This window comes from Cricetulus griseus, chromosome 5 (genome assembly GCF_003668045.3).
Source record: "Cricetulus griseus strain 17A/GY chromosome 5, alternate assembly CriGri-PICRH-1.0, whole genome shotgun sequence".
Lineage (NCBI taxonomy): Eukaryota > Metazoa > Chordata > Mammalia > Rodentia > Cricetidae > Cricetulus > Cricetulus griseus.
The window spans coordinates 100890281-100916197 of NC_048598.1; the positions used below are offsets into that span (position 1 = coordinate 100890281).

Sequence of the window (25917 nt, forward strand, 5' to 3'; positions counted from 1 at the left end):
TTTTGCATTTTATTTCTTTGCCTCTAATTTCTTCTTTCACTGGCTCTGTTGTGCATGGCTTGTTTGTGGAATGGCGAGCCTTTCCAGGGCCCTGTAGGGCACACGTTTCACACAAAACCCCACCTGTCCCATCTGCAGCGGATCTGCTTTCTTGTCACTGCCAGCTTTAAGTCTGCTCTGTCTCTTTAACAGATCTCCTGTCTGTTTGCTACAACGTGCAAATCAGAGATTACACTCTGGTTTTTCCTTTTTACTTTTATCCAGTCCTATTTGATATATCTGCTTGTCTCTGTACATGTGATTTAAAGTTAACTTTATATATGTGAATATAAGCTAACCCTATATGCAACTTAAATTCAACTGTGCTAAGTCTCAAATATTTCTAAATTGTTATGTATCTTTAAGTGATGGTAAACATTTAAGGTTATAAAGGCCTATTTCAAATTATAAAATATTTACACCACCCAGTCATTCCTGTAAGCTGTTTACAGAGGTTAAGCTTCTATTACAAAAGGAAATTTTTCTCTACTTCTATGTCCTTTAGATGTGTAAATCTAATCTACTAAGTTAAAACTAGTTTCAGGCCGAGCGTTGGTGGCGCATGCCTTTAATCCCAGCACTCGGGAGGCAGAGGCAGGTGGATCTCTGTGAGTTCGAGACCAGCCTGGTCTACAAGAGCTAGTTCCAGGACAGCCTCCAAAGCCACAGAGAAACCCTGTCTCGAAAAAACAAAAAACAAAACAAAACAAAACAAAAAAACTAGTTTCAGTCAAATAAAAAAACTGAAAAAAAAAAAAAAAACTAGTTTCAGTCAGGCTAGAGGGCTCTGAGTAAAACATCCCTCCACAGCCTCTCAGCTTCAATCCAGTTCTCCAGACAGATCCTACCCTAATGTCACTGTAGCCATACTAACCTGTAGCCACACAAATTACAGGGATAAAACCTTACCTAGCCACCTATGTGCTTAAGGCAAGTAACCAAAGACAAATATTGTCTGCTGAGATATTCTAAATAGACAGACAGCCCTCAAATGCTCAGAGACTGGTGGACACTGAAGAAACTCCACCTAAAAAAGCTAGCCACTGAGCAATCCTGCCCTTCACCTCAACTGCTGCAAAGGACTCTTCCGACTGTGGACAAGAGGACAGTGGAACTGACTCTCTCCACGATGCTTGGGCCAACGGTAGGCAAGTCTTCCTACAGTTACAAATCCACATGTCTCACACTATCAGCAGAAGGCAGGTGTCCTTAAAGCCTCTGCCCTCAACAACTATGGAGGCCTCTGGGGATGGCTGTCTATGACGGCCAGCTAGCAAGTCTCTGTCATTCGCTAATCATTAACTCAGGTAAGATTTTATCCTACTCAAGAACTCTGATGCAGTTTGATGGCTGCTGGTTTCAGTATCATTCCTTTGTTTAAAAAGATGTTTTAAGGCGGGCGTTGGTGGCACATGCCTTTAATCCCAGCACTCGGGAGGCAGAGGCAGGCGGATCTCTGTGAGTTCGAGGTCTACAAGAGCGAGTTCCAGGACAGCCTCCAAAGCCACAGAGAAACCCTGTCTCAACCCCCCCCCCAAAAAAAGGTATAACAAACTAAGGTATGCAAATGCAAGTTATCAGATTTCTCTCTCGTTATGCTATTGTGCACGGCCTTAACATTACTCAATAAAGTTCTGATAATCTATTAATTCAACTCTGATAGGATACTAAACAACATACTATACCACTATACAATTACTGCAAGGTCAAAATTAAGGTGCTTTTCAGGCTGGGTGTTGGTGGCGCACGCCTTTAATCCCAGCACTTGGGAGGCAGAGGCAGGCATTATCTCTGTGAGTTCGAGGCCAGCCTGGTCTCCAGAGTGAATGCCAGGATAGGCTCCAAAGCTACACAGAGAAACCCTGTCTCAAAAAACAAAAACAAAAACAAACAAACAAAAAAGGTGCTTTTCATTGTCCTAAAGATATCTGTCAGTTTTAAAAATGTTAACGCTTTCAGCCAAATCATTTCTGACATGAATATGTTGCTAGTGTGTCTAAATTTATGTTTTCACAAACTCAAAGGATTCTTGTAAGTTCCAGGGAGCTGAACTGGACCCATCCAACAGGTCAGATTCACTCCAAATAAATACTATTCAACCTTTCCCTGGTCCCGGGAACCCCTCCCTAGTCTTACAATCTTCCCCTCAAGTACCAGGACCTAAGAAAAACATTTTTTTCTAAACTTAACTTTGTCCTCTGCCCTGCCAACGTCTTGCCAGGTCTAAGAGGCGCCAGAGTTCAATACAGCCAGGACTGCGATGAAACAACCAGCCATGGCAGCACCCCAGCTTTCTCAGGTCCCCTAAAGATGGTCGACGCTCCCCAGGGCAGCAGGAAGCAGTCTCCACAACTCGACGCCCTATTCCCTAACCTGCCATGTCTAACTCCACCCTTTTTTTCTTTTTTTTTCGAGACAGGGTTTCTCTGTGGCTTTGGAGGCTGTCCTGGGACTAGCTCTGTAGACCAGGCTGGTCTCGAACTCACAGAGATCCACCTGCCTCTGCCTCCTGCACCTTTTTAATAATAATAAGAGGTGGGATTATTAGAATCTCAGCATTATGCTGGCCCCACCACCTGACAATGGGTGGGGGACACATACTGGCATTCAGGCAGATACTTAGGCAGCTCAAAGGGCCCTGTGTTGCCTGTCCACGTCATGGCTTCGTCGAGCATTACAGGGCTGCATAAGGACTGGGCACACATGTGCAAGCCCCCCTTTAAGACTGTACCTCCACACCTTCTCTCTCCCTTCTCTACCCATCTTCTCTGATTCTTTCTCCCCCCCCCCCCCCCCGTTCTCTTCTTCCCTTTCCTTCAATAAACTCCATGTGGTTAATGCATCTCTTGGTTCTTCTTCCATTGTGCCTTGAAATGTAAACAAAAGAACAATGGGAACCTCTGGGGCCAGTTACATGAGTAGTAGACTGTGGCAGCTGGGGCTTAACTAGAAGAGGTGTCAACCACAGACACAATTAGAGATGTGTCCACCTACAGCTGAGGCCCTGCCGAGATGGCCTATACTCCTGGAGGTGGATAATGAGTCACTGCCAAGGGGAACAGGAGGGTTCTAGGTGGGGCTCTAGCCCCGAACTCTGTTCCCGGTAGGTCACTGGGGCACTCTAAGTGGGACTCCACCATGACCATGCCCTCAGCCCCTTACTGGGGGTTTCTAACAAAGGGCTCTACTGTCTAACCACAGCTCTAAGCTGGTTTTTATCTTTTTTGAGGGACTTGTGAGATACCTCACTTGCCACCAAACCTGAGTTCATTCAAGATCTGAGACCTATATAGTGCAAGGCGACAAGTAACTCCTAAAGGTTGTTCTCTGACCTCTACATGCATGTGCCCTACAACCACTTCTCTCTCTCTCTCTCTCTCTCTCTCTCTCTCTCTCTCTCTCTCACACACACACACACACACACACACACACACACACACCATACACACACACAGACATACAGACACACACACACACACACACACACAGAGACATACACACACATACAGACACACACACAGACATATACATACATAACAGAGACATACACACACAGACATACATACACATATAGACACAAACATACACACCCACACAGACACACAGACACACAGACACACACACACACACACACACTAAAAAGCAGTAACATTTTTGAAAACAAGACAAGGCCTCATTAACTTGCCCAGACTAGCCTTAAACTTGCAATCTTCCTGTCTCAGCCTGGAACACAACTGGAACACAAACCTGTAGCTGGGAACACAAACCTGTACCAGCCTCCCTGCTCTCTCTCCCTCTTCTTTAAAATACTGTAATGAAGCTGGAGACAACTCAGGGGTTAGAGCACCGGCTACTCTCACAAAGGGCATGGGCTCACTTTGCAGAGCCCATGTGGCAGCTCACAACCACCCCAGCTTCAGTTCCAAGGGTCCTGACACTCTCTTCTGACATCTGTGGTGCACACACTCATGTAGCCAAACACTCATACACATGAGTTAAAAATAAGGAAATTCAAAACATTATAGTGAAAAAAGAGGCATAGTTAGAAATAATAATAGCCAGGCATAGTAGTCTACATCTTTAACCCCAGCACTCCGGAGGCAGAGGCAGACAGATCTCTGTGAGTTCAAGGCCAGCCTGGTCTACAGAATGAGTTCCAGGACAGTTAGGGCTGTTATACAGAAAAACCCTGTCTTGAAAAATCAAAAAAATAAATAAATAAAAATCTTTTAAAATAGCAGTAATGATGATAATTTTAAAAGCTTTAAAAGTGGGGACTGAGAGATGGCTCAGTGGTTAAGAGCATTAGCTACTCTTCCAGAGGTCGTGAGTTCAATTCCCAGCAACCACATGATGGCTCATAACCATCTGTAATGGGACCTAGTGAAGAGGAACATTCAGGCAAAGCACTCATATACATAAATCTTAAAAAAAAACAAAAAAAAACAAAAAACAAAAAACAAAAAAACAAGGCTTTAAAACTTGAGTGGCGGGCCGGTCGTTGGTGGCGCATGCCTTTAATCCCAGCACTCGGGAGGCAGAGGCAGGCAGATCTCTGTGAGTTCGAGGCCAGCCTGGTCTCCAGAGCAAGTGCCAGGATGATAGGCTCCAAAGCTATACAGAGAAACCCTGTCTCGAAAAAACAAAACAAAACAAAACAAAAACCTTGAGTGGCATGCGCAAAGCCCAGGGTGCTTATTCCTAAGCACCACACAAAACTAAGACCAGATTCCTATCAGTGCACTTGGAAACTTTTGGGTTTGAGAGCCCAGAGTTAGTCACGTGAACCCTGGCCACTGACTCAAGCAGAGTGCTCAGAGCAAGCTCATGTAAGTGAACCTGTGGGTAGGAAGCAGGTGGGGATGCAGCTCACACGGAAGCCCCAGGGGCACCAGGTACCACACAGGTGAAATAACCAGCCACCATCCCTCATGACAGAAAGGAAATCTGAGTCTCTCCCAAACCAGGCTCATCTGGTAACCAGGGCTTCAGGCTGTGCTGAGTCCTGGCCTGTAAGTTGTTCCTGCATAGAACCAGCACTTGGCACCTAGAGAGGGAAGAGACAGCAGAAGGCAGCCAGTAACCCATCCTCGGCTTCAGGGATAGACACATAAGTTCCATGTGTGCACAGGTGAGGTGTGGGAGACTTGTGTCGCTCCAGACCACTCCTCAAGTGTCCACAGAAGCAGCATATGGCATAGTCCTCAGCCTCGCCCACAGCAAATGCACTGTGCCATCTATCACCTTGGTTTGGTGCCCGAGGCTAACCATGAGCCGAGCAGTCTCGGTACTGTCTCCCCATAGCTGGAAGTCTTTACTTTGGCTAAGGACACCAGTCTGGCAGTCTGGTCCAGCCGATCCAAACCCTTTCCCAACGGTCAGGTGGGCCTGGGGTCCCAAGAACCCTAACACTACATCCACTTCTTGGCCTCTGTAGGGATCCAGCCTGGCTGTGGGTGAGGCCATGTCCTTAAGGACAGGAGCCTCTCAGGACAGGCATAGTGCCCAGAGAAACCCCCTTACTCTGTGACTCCACCTTGGTACTCAGGCAAAAACGAGGAGACAAAGCCAACACCCATTCCCAGAAGTCCAGTGTGCCTGCTTCCTCCCCAAGGTCCAGATGGGTCCCCTTCCTCTCCTGGGCTGCCCATACTCTCGGGGACAGTTAACTGGGGTGTCCCCAAGGCCTTGGAATTTCTCGTAAACCTAAGGTGTGACCTTGGACAGCAGTGGCTCTGGAGAGCTAGGGTGAGAACAGCAGGGCCTTCTTTTTCTGAGTCCTGGCCTCCCACTCGGTGATAGCCAGAAGCACTGGAGGTGTGGGGGGTGAGCCTTGCATCTACTTAGGGAGGATGTTTCAATCATGGCTGGTGCTTGTGGCTGCAGGGTCCTACATGCTCAGTCTCCTCTTCCATCTTACAGCCAAGAAACCTAAGGCTTCTGTGCAAATTTGGGACTGGGGCCTGAATAGGGAGCCCTAAACCTATTCCCCAGCCTCAGGAGGCAGATCCTAGCAAAGAAGTAATGTGGGGCCAGCACCATGGCTCAGCAAGTAAAGGTGCTTGCCACCAAGCCTGGTGACCTGAGTTTGATCCCCAGGACCCATAGGGCTAAACAGGGGAGCCCACTCCCACAGGCTGTCTTCTCGCCTCTACTTGCATGCTGTGGTACATCCCACCACCCCGCCCAGCCCCACCAAAGTAAATAAATGTAAAAAATAAATGATTAATTCGGTTAGTCAAAAATACAGCTGGCCAGACCTCTACCTCAACTGGCAGGTCTCACCTGAGTAGAGCACTTGACACACCAGGAACTCAGGCTGGTCTCTCCCTACCATGAGGGGTGGGGTGGGCCACAGGGCCAGTCCATTGCTCTGTACCCCGGTGTATGTGGCTGCATCTGAAGAGATCGTAGCCCCTCTACCCTGACTGTGGGAGTGGTCACCACTTGGGAGGAGGATAGGACCAGATGCTCAGCTCTGAGGGGCACGTGTAGGCACTGAGTGCCCTGTCTGGAGAACACATAATAAACGATACTGAGGTGAAGTTGGAGTAGCTGACCTCCAAACCTACTGACTTGTGCAGTTTAGGTGACATTCCCAAGTTCAGAGTCCTGGCTTTGAGATGGTGGCATGGGAGACTGGGGCATCGGGACCTCAGAAACTAGGGCTAGGGTTCCAGGATTCTCCTCCATTCCTGAGGCTTAAAACTACCCAGGTTGGGAAATTCAAAGGGTGTCTGAGCTATGACAGATGCAGCTCTAACCTGCACTGACTTCCCAGGGGCGCCTGTGCTGTGGACCAGGAGCAGTCTGGCCCAGCCTGTGACCTCAGGCTTCCACAGACTTCCCCAGAGGCCCCTGGAACACAACAGTGGGGATGCCAACAACAGGCAGAGGCCATGGCTAGCCTAATCCCAGGTCCTTCTGGACATAGGCACAGGGTGTCACAAGCAGGCTGGTGGGAAGAGCCACATGTGTGTAACGGACTGTAGAGTAGGCAGGAGGTGGAGTCTCCAGTTCTGACCCCTCAGCCAGCACCTCAGTCACTAGTTGGCCTGTAGGACCCTCCACCAATGTCAAATGATCCCCCTCAGAGAAAAGGGGGTGGGAGTCTGGACTTGGCCCTAGTGTCCCTTGCAAAGCCCTCACTCTCAGTTGCACTCAGGTCCTGGGAAGAGTGGTCACAGGACCATCACAGCCCTTTCCCAGGGCTACTCCAGAGGTCACGGTATGGGGGTTCAACACAACACCTTCATCTCCCATGTACTGGCCTACCCTTGCCTTTCAGGGCCTTCCGAGACAGGGATAGACAGAGGCAATGTAAGAAGATAAGAGTGCTAGCTAGATTCCGGGAGGAGCCTGAAGTAGATGTCTGAACTACCCACCCTCTCTTGCAAAACTTCCTAGTCTGGCCAGACAGAGACCTTGCCCAAAGGACTGCATGCTGAAACAGGGTGACAGCTGTGTTTTCAGGGGCAAGAGTGGGGTGCTAAGGCTAAGCCCTCTAGCTGCTGGTAGGGCTGGCCACAAGAACACCAATGCTGGAAGCAGCCCATGGCATCCCAGGCCTGGCAGTAGTGTCTGACATCCCCTCAACTGACCATGACCTTGCCTCTTGGGAGAGGGCATGGGGGAATCCAAGGCCCTAGTCCAACCCCACTGCCGGGGGACCATAGAGCGCAACCAGACTGGGGGTGACTTAGCCAATCACCATGAGGCTGGAGGAAAGCCAGGAAGGGACAGTGAGAAGGGAGAATGCCTTGCTGCCTGTCCCTGCAACCTGACCCTGGCAGTGCAAGCAGGAGCTGGGGCCACGGGGCCTGAAGCACAGGGGTGCAGGAGGCATAGAGAATGACAGGGACAGAGAGGTGTCTGGGAGTCCTCACTCTCACAGAGAAGGGTGAGGCGCATGCTTAGCTATGGTACTGGGCTTCCTGTTGTTTGGGACAGGGTCTCACCTACTGCAAGTAAGCCTTGAACTCATCCCCCTGCCTTAGCCTCCAAGTCCTGGGTTGGCAGGTATACATCACCAAGCCTAGCCGTCACTCCCATGAGGAGAACCTCACCTGAAGAATCAGCTCCAGATGCCAGGCCCCCCAGACACTACCAGAGCTGGGACACAGACAGGCAACAACCATGTGGAGGATTCAGTCCCCACTGGAATTATTAGCTGGCTTTCCAGAGCCTGTGGTCACACATATTCTCCCAGCTACAGAGGGAGGTGTGAGCAAGGCACATTGGTGCTCCACCAAGTCAGTGGGCCACAGCCTCAGGATCCGTCCCAGTGCCCAACTTTGTGGTACAGTCCTCCATACCGCCTAATTTTACAGTTACCCGTCCCAGAGGCATGACTGAGCCTCATTCTGGGTCTCCAGGGCCTCAACCCTGCTCTGCCCACTCTGGGTAGTTTCACTGCTTTGGGGAGATCTAGGGGGCCAGGCCCTGGTGATGTTAGTTCAACTGCTGACTTGCTGCTTTCAATCCTCTGCCCACGTGGTTCATGTGGACAGCCTCCTGAGGTGGCTACACATCTTCCACATGTGTGTCTCCATCCGGGAAGACATGTTAGGGTTTCGTGCTTAAGTGTAGTCTTTGAGAGACTAGGATCATCTTCTGAGCATGTGTTAAGTCACCTCCCCCTGGCATCCCAAGCCGGCCTTCCTGATCCTCTGAAGTGACATGGCCTCGTGTGTCTATGGTCAGCATATAGGGGTGTCTCTACCACCTACACTTGCTGCCATCCCCACCTCAGGCTTAATGGAGAAGTCAAGTGGTAGCTGGGGCTGGCCATCACTGGGCCAGGGATGTCCCAGTGGTCATCACCGTCCTATGGTTCCTTTGGTCCATCCTCGGTGCCAAAAACAACTTCATCCCAGCATGAAGATTACTCAAATGCCCAGAAAAAAATGGAGGCTAACTCTAGCTTGGAGATGGGCTGTAGGGACAGGAGCGAGCATGTCTACTGAGTGAGGCCCCATGCTCCACACAAGTGACTAGTGACTGACACCGCAGCAGCCCAAGGCACACTGCTCTCTCTCTCTACTACGATGACAGCGTAATCCCTGCAGTATAAGGCAAGGGGCCTCCAAATGGGGGCCCAGACCTTGACCAGTTCCTACGGGGAGGCTCTAGGTTGGTGGGGAGGGGAAGCCCCACCTCTGTAACACTGTCAGTGGGTAAGATTTGAATCCAGAGGACTCCTGCTGTCTCCATTCCCACAGCCAGCAGTGCAGCCAGTGTCCCAACTTAGGGTCTCAGATTTGCCCACAGTCAATCCACTTGTCTGTAGATAGGTGGAAAAGAGAGGCCTCTGCCTGTTAGGACCCTAGGGACACCACGGCCACTCAGACACACCCAGGATTTTGGCCCTGAACTCACTCTGTTGCAGAACTCTACAGTGTACACCACCACATCAGGTTTATATGGTGTCAGAAATGTAACCCCAGGGCTTTGTATGTGTATACCTGGCAAGCACTCTAACCACTGAGCAACAGCCTCTCACCTAGGACTCTTACCAAAACCTCAGAGCTGGAGTCCTGACCATGGAAGAGAGCATGCCCATAGGGCTGGCTATTCTGATGGTTCTTTAGCCCACTCCACCAAGGCGAGCCACATGCCCTGAAATTGAGACTGTGGAATGGCCAGCAGGGCTCCACAGGCACAGCAACAGATGCTGGGGTATCTGGAGCCCCATAGCTTCTCAGGGGCTCAATAGTCAGCCCCGCCCTCCAGTGGAGGAAGCAGGTGGGTGGGGCATGCTGGGGAGGCCCAGGCATAGCAGGAGGGGGCAGGAGGAAGGAATGTGGCCCTGGGTATCCAGACAGGCTGGTTTTTCAGGAGAAGACTTGGATCGGAGTTTGGGGGTGGCAGTCCCTGACTATCTAGAGTGGGCAACCCAGGATGCCACACCCAGCCCCTAATGCTGAGTGCTGCCAGGTTCCCACAAAGCCAGAGAAGAGATGTCAACTCTAGGGCACCCCTAAAGCCATCCCTGAGTATTCAACCTCTACCTAGGTCTCAAAGACTGAGCTTCAGAATCTAAAGGACATCTTCCAGGGCTCCAGGACACCTGTGCACAGGTGACACTAATAGCCTTCCTCAGCTGGCTCCTAGCCAGACTCAGACATGAGCCCCAATAGCCAGGACACAGGGGCTTAGAGACCCCAATTCATAACACTTGAGGTATACACAGAACCCTCACTGGTCCAGTCCAGAATGTTCTGACTGCTCTTAACCATTTGAAATAGCACCAGGCACATTGGACCCACCACAGCATCCACTCCCCAGGACCCAGAGCCTAAACTGCACCCTGCTTCTCTCTACCTACAGCAGAGACTGGGATGCGGGAGACACTGCTCAGAGAGGCAGGGCTTGCCTTGGGTTACCTGATGTTCAGAACGGCACCCTGGGCTGCGGAATGAATGGGGAGCAGTTGGGTTGGGTAGCTGCTGCTCTGGCATCAGGACTGCTGTGTGAGGCAAAGACTCTCTCTCTGACCTGTTGGCATGCCTGGTATAGTCACCACACCCTTGTCATGACGAGTCACCACCATAAAGACCTAGACCTTCTGTCCTCCTGGGACCCGCAACCTGTCTGGTGTCTGCAGCCTTTGACCCCTACCCCATGGGTGGGGAGTCTTCCAGGAAAGGCAAATGGCCAGCTTTCCTCTATTTCCTCTAGGATTTGCGTTGTCACTTTTGAAATGAGGCAGGACCTTGGCCCATCCCAGTCACTGCCCCTTTCAGTTTCACTCTGTGCTGGTTGCCCATTGAGGACTGGATCAGGCTGTCTTGATGAGAGACCTCTAACCCTGCTTACCTCAGAGCAGCAACACGTGGATGTGAGCAGTGCAAGTCTGCAGGCAGCAGCCTGCAAGTGCACCCTGGGGACTCAGCAGGGTCTGAGGACAGGAGATGGGGAGAAGAGTGGACATCCACTTGAGGACAAGCGAGACACAGGCAGATCTGAAGCCACCATGGAGCGCTATGTTCGACCCACTGTCTATCTGTGGGCACAGGATGGCCAAGCTAATCTTCGCCAACACATAGGATATCTCTGCTGTCCCCAGACCCTCAGCACTTGACCAGGACCTAATGGGCTGCTTGTCATAGGTCGGGGCACCCTCCCTGTCCCTTTGAATGTGGCCACACAGGGTCCACCACTGGGAGCAAGAGGCCAGGCCACACAGCTGATACCAGGGCTACCTCTGATCAATGTTGGCACACAGCCCCTCACAGAAGCCCAGGTACCCAACATGGCATCTGTATCTGGCTCCTGGAAGCTGCCTTCTGAAGACAGAGCTGAGCTGTGGCCACACAGGCCACTGTACCTGTCCTCCCACAAGGGGCCTAGGACAAGGTTCCCAGTCACTCTCTGGTACCTCTGATGTGAGCTGTCAAGGAGCCAGACCCAAGCCTTCAGCCATACCCATGGACTCCTGAGGTACACAATCAGTGTTGCTTTAGGAAACAATGCCCATGTATCATGTTCATCTGCAAAGTTTGTGGCACACTGGGGCTCAGTATATCCTAGCTCCAGGACATGCTATGACCCTCTCAAAGGAAGTCCTGTCACCTCATCCCCACCTCCTTGCCCCAGGCCCTACAAATCCTCCTCCTGTCTCTAGATTCTCCTGGTCTGGGTGCTTTCCACCACAGGGAGTGTGTGGCCTTCTGTGTTTGGGGCTCTAAACATGAAGTCCTTGAGGTCCGCCCACACCGTGTCCTAAGCATAACGGTGCCCACAGCACAAAGATGACAGTCTCAGCTGGAGTCCTGGCTCTACCATCCCGAGCCACAACCAAAAGAGGGGCCCACCTCTCCCAGGGAGGAAGCAGGGTAACCAGAGAGGGGGTGGCCACTGTCCACAATAGTACTTGAGGAAGTCAGCTCCTCACCCCAAGCCCTTGCAGGAGGCAGACTTGGCATTCCTGGTGGGGGGGGCACCCTCCAGTTGGGAGTGTGCAGAAGACATGCCAGGATGACCTGTGTGACCTTGTCCTCAGGCTGTGTCCCATAGTGGCCACACCTATTCTCCCCATCATTCCCCCTCCCCCCAGCAATGTCACCACAGGACCCTTAGTTATGGAAGAAGTGAACAGAGAGAGCTGCTGGCTGCGTACAGTGAACAGTACACACATATGACCTTTACATGTGAGAGGGACACAGCCTAGAGGCCACGTTGGCAACGTGAGAGATGGGCCGTCTTTTAACCCCACTTAAACTGCCCCACGTTCACAATTTCAGATTATGTCATACATATCCCTAGCAGGGAAGCACCAGTTTCACCCAGACAGGGGCCTGGGGGAGGCAGCAGGGACAGTCGCCTCTTTATTCTGTCTCTGGGTCAGTGTTTCCTGCCAGCCCTGCTCGAGGAGCCCTGACATGTCAAGCCAGGGCTGCACGGTTAAGTGTATGAGCTGCAGTGTTACATGGGCCAAGTGTAAGCTCTCAGCAGGCACCTCAGTTTTCCTTTTATGCACCCGTGCCTGCTTCCACCCAGGATTGCCCACACTGCCTCTGCCCAGGGTGCTCACTCCAACGTGTGCCAGGATCAGATCAGCTGCGGGGCATGGAGGAGCCTCCCCACCACCATCACACATGGGGTTTGGCTGGTGGGTCTCTGCCTTTATCAGTCCCAACTAGAAAGGGCCTTAGCACCCACCTCCAGGAGCCAGCTCCTGGGAAAATCCAGGGCTGGGCCCAAGGACATTGGAGGCTGGATGGGGAGGAGGGGGACCAGCCAAGCCTCCCAGTACAGATTCCAGCCACTTGCCATTGAAGCAGATTCCTAGCAGGGCCAATTACAGGAGGGAGGGAAACCTGGTCCAAATCTGAGTTAGGGGCATCTTTGCAGCCACCAGGTTATGCCCCTTGTCCCTTCAAATGTCCCCAGTCCCACACAGCAGAGCTCTATGTCGAGTTGGTCCCAATCATGCCAGGCTCCTGGCAATGCTTCATCTAACAGGAGTTCACTGGGATCCCGAATCCAGCTCAGCCTCTCAGGGCCCCTCACCCCATTGGAAAACTCACCACTTTCCAAAATGCCAGAAATCCTGCCACCCTCAAGGCCAAGCACCCCACTCCTTGCCACTCGCAGGGTACAGTAGCTGGCACCAGACAGCCAGGGCAGGAAGGCCGCTCCCGAGCAGGCGGGACCCACAGGCATTCCGGGAAGCAGAGCTGGGGGATGTCCCGGCCACTTGACACACTCATGCCTTTTTTTTTTTTTTTTAAACTTTACAGAGAGTTAATCATGACATCTAGGGAGACACCCTGAGGTCCCAGTCTCACCACCAGGGTAGTCCAGCCCTGTGCCTACAGTGCATTTTCAGTAGTTGGGGTGGTGACACTCACTCTCCTCCCTCAGCTCCCTGGAGTCTTGGTTTCAACATTACTCCCATCACACACACACACACACCCCCAAACAAGAACGGCACAACATGGGGACATGGCATCAGTGGTGATTATGCCATCCACACAGTGAGGAGGCTCCTCATGGAGAGTCAGGAGCCCTAGGAACCCCCAGGGCTGTGGCCACCAAGTGAGGTAGTAAAGGACAAAGATACCCATGGTTCTCCAGGGTCAATGGTCATCAGAAAAAGAACATGGGGCAGGGGCTAATAAAAACAACAGAAAAGGTTAGGAGTCATGAGTGAGGCTGGGGTCAAAGGATCATGGCACAAGGTGGGGGCTGGGGTTCACGCCCAGGCCCAGGGTCAAGGGCAGGAGTCACAGGGGAGGCAGTGGTCAAGGCTCTAGGGGAGCAACCAGAGGCTCCGAGGGCAGGACCTGAGTTCACCAGGAGAACTGGGTCCCCGGTGTGAGGTTAAAGTTCACCAGGAGAACAGGGTCCCGGTGTGAGGTTAAAGTTCACCAGGAGAAACGGAGTCCCGAGGTGAAGTTAAGGTTGAATTGGAAAAAGAGGATAGGTAGCGGGAGGCTTGGGGCCAAGGTTCAAAGCAGACTGTCGGGGGCTCGAGGTGCAGGAAGGAGAAAGGGGTACCTCCCAAGACCCAAGACCAGGGTCACGGCCAGGAGTGGCAGGCTGTGGCAAGATTCCCAGGGAAGGAAGGGTTCTCATCCGCAGAAGACGGAATTCGGGTTCGCCCAAAGATCGGGGGTCACAAGAACTCGGGGTCAGCGTCAACTATGCACCGTGGAGGTCGCAACAGGAGCCAAGGTTCCCAGGGAGAGGGGTCGATGCTCACAGAGAACGACCAAGGGGCTTGACGGCGGGGGGCGGGGTCAGGGGTCCCACAGAGGGTGGGGTCCGGACTCCCGGGGCAAGGCAGTCTGAGGTCGACGCGGAGGGCTGGGTCAAAGTTCACGGAGGGGTCGCGACTGGGGGCAGGGTCGGGGGTCGCGGTGCCGCACTCTCCTGCGCTCTCTCCCCCGCCCTGCAGCCCTAGAACGCCCGCGAGACCCCGGAATCCGGGCCTGTCCGCGTGAATCGCGTGGGGGTCGTGGAGGGGTCACTAGGAATCTCTGACCGGCGCCTCACCTCAGACCCGGTTGCGGAGCCCGCGGAGCCTCAGTTTCCCGGAGCCTCTTAGCGGCCGCCGCTCACTTCCGGGTTCTGGGCGCCATCTTGGCGGCGGCTCGCACTTCCGCTCCTGCGAGGGGGCGGGGCTTGGGGCGGGGTTTACTGGGACTGGGGCAGGGTTTGTGTACTGCAGGAACCTTCAGGGTTCCTCAGCCTCAACAAATAAACGTGACCCCGCGGGACAGTATGATCCTCAGTTTCCTTTCCAAGTCTTTGCACATGCCCAGATCCCACCAACCTCTTACACCACTGCAATCTCTGGCTCCCTTGGAACCATCAAGCCGGTTACTTTTTCTTTTCTTTCTTTTTTTTTAGGCCAAGTCTCACTCTAGCTTTGGTTGGCCTAGAACTCACAAAGATTCTCCAGCCTCCACCACCCAAGTGCTGGTGTTAAAGGCATAGAGCACCATGCCTGGTCCCATGCCTTTCTCACTCCCACCATAGTTCTCATTTATCTGTCTTCTCAGCACAGACCTAGGGCATTGACCTCAGTGGGGGTAAAAGCCAGTTCAGCCACCATCTCCTTTCCCAGCTGGTATCACGATCTCAGACCCAGGGCTACCACCACACAGAAGCCTCCTGTGTACTGTAACCCTGATATTAGACCCGCCTGTAAATAAGTAAGTCAGTGAGTGGACCCGATTTTCTCTCCATGTAGCCCGGAATGTCGTGGAACTCGAAATGTGGACTAGGTTTGCCTTCATCTCACAGAACTCTGCTTGCCTCTGCCTCCTGAGTGCTGGGATTAAAGGCACACAACACAATGCCCAGAATGAGAACCTGGTTCTTTATTGTGCCCCAGGAAGCCCCTGGGAGAGAAAGCCAGGACTGTACATCCTCACACAGATCACATATAGAGGGAAGGGGATACAGGCAGGAGTCACTGCATAACGGTAAGGGTACTACAGAACCAAATGGAGCAGGGCTATAGAAACTTGAGTTTTGAAATTTAAGAAAGAGCTTGTCACATGAACAAAAAGGAAGAAAAGCTGTTCAAAGGCCTGTTGTAGTGGGCTGGGGAGATGGATCAGTGGGTAAAGTGCTTGCCTTGCAAGCATGAGGACCTGAGGTTGACCCCGAATGTGCTTGTGAAAACCCAGGTGTAGCGGGGTGGTGGCGCACGCCTTTAATCCCAGCACTTGGGAGGCAGAGGCAGGCAGATCTCTGAGTTCAAGGCCAGCCTGGTCTACAAGAGCTAGTTCCAGGACAGCCTGCAAAGCCACAGAGAAACTCTGTCTCGAAAAACCAAAAGAAAAAAGAAAAACCCAGGTGTAGTGGGATGTGTATATATTATAACCCCAGTGCCGGGGAGGCAGAGGCAGGAGGATTCCTAGAGCTCTCTGGCTAGCCAGCATAGCAGGCACGGTCCAGGCCAATGAGAAAGCATGTCTCAGAAAACGATGCAAGCAGGCCCTGAGGAACAGTTTTCAGGATTAACTTCTGACCTCCACACAGATGCACCCATGTGCACACACGCACAATGAAGAGTCCCAGTCATGTTCAGTTTGTTACCTACAGTAAAGTTGGAGTCTTATACCAGAGAATTCAGCCCTCTCTCACCTTAGTCCTCTCAGATGGGGATTGGTGTCACCTGCCTTTGCCAGGGGAAGAAATGGAGGCAGAGGACTGTCCTGAAGGTAGCCCCAGGTCACCTAAGGAAAGGCATGGAAGTGACCTCTGCCACATCCACCACGGGAAACCATGAGGTCACTATGGGTAATCTTGCCTCAAATGGGGGCAGTTTGCCCAGGCCAGGGTGTATCCAACCCTGTCAGACTGAAGGAATCTGCCAAGCTGGGGATGGCTAGGGAATTAGTCAGATTTGGGGATTTCCAAGGAATCATGGGAGTTGTCCCCAGGGAGCAATGGGGGGCCTGGCTCTAAGTTCACTGCCCAGTTTTAGATGCAGACCCATGGACTTGCTGAGTGATCCCAGTAAAGTCACCTGACCCCTTTGAGCCTCTCTTCTACCTTTAACAAGCTAAAGACCAGATAATAACCCTAGCTAACTGCTAGGTTGTTCAACTGACTTCATTGACAAAGCATCGATTTTTTGTTTTTGTGTTTTGTGTTTTGGTTTTTCGAGACAGGGTTTCTTTGTGTAACCCTGGTTGTCCTGGAACTTTCTTGGTAGACCAGGCTGCCTTGAACTCACAGAGATCCTCCTGCCTCTGCCATCTGAGTGCTGGGACTAAAGGTATGCTCCACAACCACCTGGCTATGTTGATTATTTTGAGACACGGCTCATGCATTCCAGCTAGCCCCAAACTCAGAAAGTAGCTAAAGATGACCCTGAACTCCTGATCCTCCTGCCTCACCTTCCTTGTCTGTTTTATTGGGGCGGGGGTAGAATTCCAGGGATTAAAGTCCAAGACCCTACACTAGATAGGCAGCTCTCTCCACTGAACAGCTGTGCCCAGCCCCTTTCCTTGTTTCAGAGGACAGAAAGTCCTGCCGGTCATTGCTAAGGACATTCTTGAGCCCTCCAGCTTCTCATCCTGGAGCACACCCCAGCCCCAGCTCACATACACCCCACCTAGTCAGGTACCAAGCAGCAGGTGAGCCCCCTGGCACAGCAGGCAGGGACTTAGGGATTCACTTCCTGTTTCCTCACACTCTGGAAAGTCCCAGTGTTCCCGAAGCCTCTCCTCCCTCATAGTCCCCTGGCCACTTCTGTTTTCTATACCCACTTCCCCTAGTGGGGCCCCAGTCTGCCTCTCCCCCTCCATTTCTGCCACCCTTCCATCTCCGTTTCTTAAGCTCGATCCAGGCTTTCCTCTGCGCAGAAGGGCACACTGAGGCAGGAGCAGCTGTGTTTGCCCCCCACCTCATCTCCCGGTCTCTTTCTCCCTCTCTCTGCCCAACTTTGTCTCCCCCCACCCCGCCGCACAACGACCTCTTCCCAACAGCCACCATCACCCACTCCAGACACCAGCCCTCCTCCACATCTGACCCACCTGCCCCAGCTTCTCGGTGTCCTCGGGTGTCTAGAGGCCACTGCTCCTAGCGTCTCCTCGGCCCCAGGCACACAGCCAGATCCTGCTGGGCCCCTGTTAGGGTTCTGGTCTGTGCCAAGGCTTCGGGGAAGAGCAAACCTGCCTGACGGGTTTGAGATCCACCCGGCCCAAGCCTTCCTCCTCTGTAGGGAGAGGCTGGGACACCTGGGACACCCTCTGAAGATGTTGATCCACACACCTCCCCTTGTCCCGAGTGGGTCCTGAGGCTGGGAAGCTGAAGGCTGGACAGTGTTGGGAGAACAACGGGAAGGAGACACAGCATGTGGACAGGGGGAAGGCCCAGGGCTGTACATGGAAGTTGTGGGGGAGCTGGGACAACAATATGGACCCACGAAAGGTTGTAGAACAGGGTATGGTTTAGCCAGGCCAGAAACAGAAGTCAATTGGAGCCAGGCATGGTGACACAGAACTGTGTTATCCTGGGACTCCAGAGACAGGCAGGGAGGGACTTTGTAAATTCAGCCTAAGCAATTTAATGAGATCTGGCCTTAAAAAGCAAAAACAAGGAGGTGGTAGTGGTGGTGGGGATGACTCAAGGGTCAAGAGCATTGGCTGCTCTTGCAGAGGACCCAGGTTCAGTTCCAACACCCACATGATAGCTCACAACCACCTGTAACTCCAATCCCAGGGTGTCAGACGCCCTCTTCTGGTTTCCTTAGCTACTGCATGCACATAGTGTACAAACAGACACACCGACAAAAAAAAATTAAGTAAAAATCAGGCTCTGGCTGGGCAGTGGTGGCACACGCCTTTAATCCCAGCACTTGGGAGGCAGAGGCAGGAGGATCTCTGTGAGTTCGAGACCAGCCTGGTCTACAAGAGCTAGTTCCAGAACAGACTCCAAAGCCACAGAGAAACCCCGTCTTAAAAAAAAAAAAAAAAGCAGGCTCTGGGATATAGCTGACAAGTGGACCTAATGCTTGGATGTTACTCAGTAAGAGGCTGAGAGCCTGGGGGCACGTGTGCGCGCACGCACACACGCACACACACACACACATACATAGGAACATACACATATATACACACATACATGCATATATACACATATACACATAAACAGATACATGCATGCATACACACACACACACACACACACACACACACACACACACAAAGGCTCAGCTACTGAAAAACCAAACCTAGAGAGGAGAAAGGAGCCCAAGTTCAGACTCCATCCACCCAGCACCCACAGGGGGTCAAGTGTAACATACAGGGGTCCCCTTACCCCACATCGAGCTTGAAACCCAACCCTTGGCTGAACTGAGGGCCTCACACTCAGGTCCAGAGCTTTGGTTCCAATCCTGAGCTGTGGGGACCACAGAGGGTGCAGAACGTGGGGGAGCAGTCAAGGATACCCAGGAGGAAGGCTGGCCAGGGCTCAGGACAGGACAAAGGACAGGAGAGGGGGCACAAACAGAGTAAGACAAACTATTCTGTTTTTCTTTATCCTAGGCATGTTCAGTGGATGTTTTGAGGTCAGGTCCCAAGCTCAGGGCTGGGACCCTCAGTAGAGAACCAGACAGAAACTGTGCAATACCTGGACACTGGCCATAGGGTCCCTGGAGGTGGCGAAGCCCCAGCTCACTCCCCAGTCATAACCAGCACACCAAACCAACCGACATCAGTGATTTCACCTGCTCTGGGGATTCCTGGACCTTCACCCGGGAGTCGCCACCTGGCCCAAGGGAGATTCCAGGTCGGGTGACTCACTTGCCATCCTGGTGGGACCAGAGGGGCATTTGGAGAAGGGTGTGGAGTCCAGCCATCACCAACCAGCTCAGGCGTACCCCCACAGGGCTGGGATACAGAGTCTGAAGGGAGGGGTTGGAACTGGTCATGGGTGTGTACCCGCCACTGTGGGTCATCTCAAATCCTCAGATACAGCAAGGGTGGAGGTCAGCAGGATAGCCAGGACTACACAGAGAAGCCCTGTCTTGAAACAAACAAACAAAAGACAGGACAAGAAAAAACAAATAAAATAGCATATTCAGGACACACAATGTGATGGAGGAATGGCTGGGCTAGCAAGTCTGTATCAGATAAGAACAGCTGTGTAACAAATTGCCCTGAATATGGTGTCCTTGTGGTATGAATGTGTTCATTACTGTGCCCCTAGGTTAGGAGTCTAGGAGCAGTACATACAGTTGGATCCTCTGCTCAGAAAGAGAAAAAAACTGGTGAGAAAAAACACATCTGTCTTGCCGGGCATTCGTGGCGCACGCCTTTAGTTCTAGCACTCGGGAGGCAGAGGCAGGTGGATCTCTGTGAGTTCGAGACCAGCCTGGTCTACAGAGTGAGTGCAGGACAGCCTCCAAAGCTACACAGAGAAACCCTGTCTCGAAAAAAGCAAACAAACATAAAATCAAACAGAAACCATCCATGAAGGTCAGGGAAGGCCTTTGTGGGGTGGTGAACATGGCTCTGCCCCAGTGGGCAGATGGTAGGCTGGAGGTAGGGCTGAGGGGGCTTTTAAGACTGAACAGCACATTCGAAGGTCCTGTTCTTAGAGATGAGATTAAACCAGGACAAAGACTCACATCAGGTGACTGTGACCTCTGCACACACACACACACACACACACACACCAGTCACACACCAGGCAGCTGGAGCAGGAGGCTAGCTGTGTGGACACAGGGAGTGGGATTTCTCTTCCCTCTTATTGCCAAGCCCAGGCTTCTCCCAGGGTGCTTCAGCTCCAGTCGGGGGTGGGGGGTGTGCTTATTGTCCAGTGTGCCCAGGTGCAACCCTGAGTATCCTATCCCAGATTCCCACTCTGCCTGCCACTCAAGTTAGGGGCCTCAGGGTGGTGATCTCAGGCCCAGGGAACCGATGGCTCTCCTTGCCCATTTCTCAAATGGGTACTGAGCTAGGAGACTATCATTCAATTTGTATTAGTCAGCTGAGACTGAGTAATGAAAGGGACCAAGGGTAGCAGCTTGCTTTTCAGCATGCATTCATCCCCTATTACTGAGCCATTTGCTTACAGCCACACACTAATTATTTAAGCTGTTGCCAAGGTCACTAAGACCTGGAATTGAGCTTCAGTGAGCCACCTGAGGGTCAGGGTGATGGGGTGAAGTCTGGGGTACAGCATGTACAAAAGGCCTGGGGTGGCAGGATTGAGCTACATGACACTGCACAAGACAGGTTAAAAACGGAAGGAAGCTAGGTGGTGGTGCACACCTTTAGTCCCAGCACCCAGGAGGCAGAGGCAGGAGGATCTCTGTGAATTCAAGACCAGCCCTGGCCTACAGAGTGAATTCTAGGTCAGTAGGACAGGCTCTAAAGGAACAGAGAAACCCTGTCTCAAAAAGAAAGAAGAGAGAGACAGAGAGAGAGAGAGAGAAAGGGAGGGAGGGAGGGATCCCATATAGGCCTAGATGGTCTCAACCTCTCTATTTAAAGTTAACTTATGCATGTCAAGGTGTGGAAATGGAATCCAGGAATGCCAGTGAATCCATCTACCTTTAAGTCATATCCTGAACCTTTTTTAAAATTATACATTTTTTGTTTCTTTGAAACAGATTATCTCTATAGACCAGGCTGGCCTGAAACTCTCCACCTGCCTCTGCCTCCTGAGTGCTGGGATTAAAGGGGTAGCCACCACCGCCCGGCTTTTATAGAAATTTTCATACATGCATACAATGTACTTTTTAATCACATTCATCCTTCAACATCTCCCAGACCTTACCAGTTCCTCTTTGTGCACTCTCAACTTCATGTTCTTTATTTTATTTTTGGTTTTTCTTTTCTTTTTTCCTTTTTTTTTTTTTTTTTTTTTTTTGAGACAGGATTTCTCTGTGTAGCTTTGGAACCTATCCTGGCACTCGCTCTGGAGACCAGGCTGGCCTCGAACTCAGAGATCCGCTTGTCTCTGCCTCCCGTGTGCTGGGATTAAAGGCATGCGCCACCAACTTTATTTTAATAACACACCAAGTCCAATTTGTGCTGTCCCTATACTCCTCCGTGTGAGGTCAACTATCAGGTACCACACCCTTAAAGAAAACTGCTTCTTCTGTCCCTCTCTCCAGCCACCAACTGTCCATGGCATCCGGTTAGGGGCTCAGCACCCTTCCTAACACTTTTGGTGAGCTCACTGGTGGATTTGCAGGTGCAGAGGCTGCTGGGAGTCCCGGTGATCTGTGCTCCTGTCCTGCTCAGGAAACAAGTTTTTCCAGGTCTTCCCTGACCTCTTGCTCTTACACACTTCCATCCCCTCTTTTGCTATGACCCCCTGGGGTAAGGGAGTAGGGGAATTTTTGTTATTTTGAAGCTCAAAGACATTTTGTTTTGTTTTGTTTTGTTTTTTTTCAAGACAGGGTTTCTTTGTGGCTTTGGAGGGAGTCCTGGAACTCGCTCTTGTAGACCAGGCTGGTCTAGAACAGAGATCCGCCTGCCTCTGCCTCCCGAGTGCTGGGACTAAAGGCGTGCACCACCAACGGCTCGAGGGAATTTGCTTTGTGTTTTGTTTTTTGAAGACAGAGTTTCTCAGTGTAGCCTTGGCTATTCTCAAACTCTGTAGACCAGGCTGGCCTGACACTCGGAGATCCACCTGCCTCTGCCTCTTTCGTGCTGTGATTAAAGGCTGCTACTCCTGGCCCAGTTTGGTATTTCTGTGTTTTATGGAGGCAGAGTCTCTGCAGGACAGTCTCTCCAGGCTGTCCTGCAACTATGTAGTGGAGGATGACCTTGAAACCCTGATCTCCCTGCACGATGGATGACAGGTGTACAGAAAGTTTGATTTATGTGGTGCTAGGGAGGAATGGGGACTCCTGTCTGGCTAGGTAGGCACTCTACCCACTGAACCCCAGCCCCAGACTTTATCCCTTTAACCTGTAGCTCTTTACTCCCAGTCCTCCCCAGTGCCAGCGACATGCCCTTCTGTGGTCTGGAACCTGCTGGGTCTCGGGAATAATTCTCATTATTGAAGATGGGGTGAGTTCCTGAATTTCCAGATTAAAAGACTCAAAAGTACATCCAGCAGGCACCAGACATAGTGTGTGTCTATGATCCCAGCTTGGAGGCCAGAGGATCAGGAGTTCAAGGGAGAGAGGTGGGGGGGGGAGAGGGAGAGATGTCGAGAGAGGGAGAGGGGGGCTGAATCTTTCCCCACACTGCTTGATCATTGTTTTGAGTGACTTAGATCCTATTCTCTTTTGGAAATACTTCCAAATTTGGGATGGAGGAATGGTTCAGTGGTTAGAGCACCTGCTGCTCTACCAGAACCCCAAGTTTGGTCCCCAGCAACCCACATGGCAGTTCAGAACCTTCTGTAACTCCAGCTCTAGGGGACCAGATGCCCCCTTCTAGACTCTGTGGACTCCTGTGTGACATATATACACACACAGTTTCAAGTGTGTTTCTGACCCAGAGTTCTCAGAGTGGTGACTTCTCCCCTCAGAGGACTCAGAGTGACATCTTGGGGATATGTGTGGCTATCACAAAGGAAAAGCATAGAGATATGGGTGTTTGAGACAGCATTGCTGCCCTAGTTCAAGGCAATGTCAGAACAATGAAATGGAAAGTGAAAATCCAGAGTCTCCCTGCGAGTGGCTGTGTGGGCTATGACTTGGTGGTCCCCGTGTTCCATCGGTATGTTTCTGTCTTCTCCATCTTCCCTGTATTTTTTGTTAAACAAAATTTTTAAAAAATTTTATTTTTGCACTAGGGTTTTGCCTGAATGTACGTGCATGTCTGGTGCCTCTGACAGCACAGCAAGGAAGTAAATCCAGCAGAAGTGGAGTTACAGTTGTGAGCTGCGTGTGGGTGCTGGGAACTGAAGCTGGGTGCTCTCAGCTGCACTTAAATTCAGTCTCTCCTCATTTCTCTAGTCTGTGTTTCTTTCAACTGTCTTTTGTTTTGTTTTGGAGACAGGATTTGTCTGTAGCTTCGGAGCCTGTCCTGGAAATTGCTCTGTAGATCAGCCTGGTCTCGAACACAGAGATCCAACTGCCCCTGCTTCTGGAGTACTGGAATTAAAGATGTGTGCCACTATCGCCTGCCTGGCTTTCAACTGTCTTGAAAGCTCTGTTTCTCTGAATTTCTTAAATTTATTTCTGTGCGCGCAGAAGTTAGTTCCTCTTTCGGCCATGTGCGTTCTAGGGTTTGAACTCGGGTCAAGTTTGGCGACAAGCCCCTTTACCTGCTGAGCTGTCTTGCTCACTCAGTGCCTGTGTCTGCGTTCCCCCACGGCTGGCCGACTCTCCTTCTGGCAGTCCACCTCGCCCTCTAGTGGCCTCAGAGGGAACCGTAACACCGGGATCTATGGACGTTGTAACCTGTGTGAACCAAGTCTGGCGTGTGGAGGACTCCATCTGGGTGAGCACTCAACCCTCAATTAGACCCCAACTCTTTTTTTAATACATGCAGGCAAACAGAAAGTAAATACATTAAAATGTTAGAAGCCACTAAACCAATAAATAAATGACCCCAAACAGTGGCCTGCAGGGAAGTTGAGGCCATCATCGACGCCAATCTTTCCAAGTCACATTTTTGACGGCTGCTATTTTTTTTTCTTTCGAGACAGGGTTTCTCTGTGGTTTTGGAGGCTGTCCTGGCACTCGCTCTTGTAGACCAGGCTGGTCTCGAACTCACAGAGATCCGCCTGCCTCTGCCCCCCAAGTGCTGGGACTAAAGGCGTGCGCCACCACCGCCAGGCCGGCAGCTGTTATTTTTAATTTATTTTGCGTATGTGCGAGCGTGCGAGCGTGTGCGGGCGGAGCGCCTAAGCAGGCGAGAGGCGGTTCTCTCGGGCCGCCTTGCGAGTTTCCGGGCATGGCACTCAGGTCGTCAGATCTGACAGGCGGAGCCTGTGTCCGCGCGGTCGGCTCATCGTCCCAGCTGCTCTCATTTGGCGCCCGGAAGGACGGCGCCAGCTGCGCTCGGCCGGAGTCTGTCCCCACTCGGACGCCGGCGGCGCTTCAGGAAGACTCCGGGTACCGTTTGTCAGCTTGGCGCTTTTTGACCTTTGTCCCGTTCCCAAGGGCCGTTGGGAACGACGCCGGACTGGGTGAATTCAGGGAGCCGCAAGGCTGTCTCTCCACCCTCCCACTCGCGGCCGTTCTCCGGAGGACGTTGGCGCGCGTGAACTCTAACCCGAGTCCCGAAACTCCGAGGTCACTTCTACAAGCTACCTTACCGCTCGTCAGTCGCGCTGGCTGACGGGCGTCTGTAACGACCATTCAGAGATAAGATCCCGCCTACACACATCAGCGCTGACCAATTCCATCTCTGGAGCCCCACCGAGGGGCGGGGCTTGAAGCCACCGCCCACAGCCGTTCATGTCGCTCCTTTACAGTCGCTTGCTTACTCCAATTCTCATTGACGGGCGTCTGAGTCAACCAATGAGAACGTAGGTCCCGCCTTCTGAGGTGGAACCCGAGCTGTCCAATGTCAGCTCGAGCGCCTACTCCGATCCAAATAGGCCAATCCGCGTTGGGAATTGAGGCGTGTCTGGGGGCGGGACTTAAGGCTACAGCCAACGGCCGCGCACGTCGGCTCCGCGAGGGGGCGTGTCCGCCGTTGAGGCGTGCGACGACGGCGCGGCGCAGGGCGGTAAACAAGATGGCGGCGGCGTGTCGGTCTAGGGAAGGGGAGGCGGCTCACGGTGTCCGCGAGTGAGGCGCGAGCCGCGGAGGGTGGCGCCGGCTTGGAGTTTCCCCTCGCGGGCAGCATCTTTCTGCCTGAAGTTCGATTCCCCCCTCGCCGCTCCGGCCTCCTGCCTGTCGCGCGGCGGCTTGGCGGCGAGGGGGACCCGCCGCCCGGGGTGTTTTTTTACCCATCGGTCTCCGGAAGATTCACTACCCCGACTTCGGTGCCTGCGGCCTGCGGGTGTCCCGGTGCCCTGCGTCCGGGTGGAGTCCGCGTCCCGGGAAGTCACGGAACTAAGGGGCCGCGCGGGGCGTCGGCGCGGGCCGGACATGGACGGCGCGGACCGGCCTCGGCGCTGCCGCCTTGGGCGCCTGAGCGCGGGGCCCGAGTGGCGACCATGACCTAGCGGCCCGCGCGCCGCGACGGCGGACCGTCGCCTCCGTCGGAAGCAGCGTCCCCGGGGACCTGAATTGGGGGGACGCGAGGGTTGGCGGGGTTCGTTGCTTTTCCTTTTTTTTTTTTTTCCCTCATTGAACATCTAGAAGAAAGGGGGAAAAGTCAAAAGTGAAGAATTGGCGCCCACGAAGGGGACGTGGACCCGGTCGAGGGGACCGGGAGTGTTGGGGAGGCTTTTTTTCTTTCTCCGTTTTCCTTCTTGAACATTTGTAAGAAGCGGGGCGGGGCGGGGCGGGCGGGGGGGAGATTCGAACTCGAAAAGAATTGGCGT

At 52.5% G+C, this 25917-nt stretch overlaps 1 protein-coding gene across 4 annotated transcripts in view; it reads right to left on the bottom strand.

The window, feature by feature from the left end:
* Sbno2 (strawberry notch homolog 2) overlaps positions 1 to 14693 on the bottom strand; it is a 49047-nt gene extending 34354 nt beyond the window's left edge. For 2 of the 4 annotated variants that reach the window (XM_035445448.1, XM_035445446.1), the window contains exon 1: positions 14542 to 14693. The gene's annotated coding sequence lies outside the window, so the exon portion shown is untranslated. Of the gene's footprint in view, positions 1 to 13070; positions 13200 to 14541 lie in introns of those variants that run through there. The other 2 variants (XM_027419407.2, XM_035445447.1) reach the window with 2 other exon arrangements.
* Positions 14694 to 25917: the final 11224 nt, after the last annotated feature.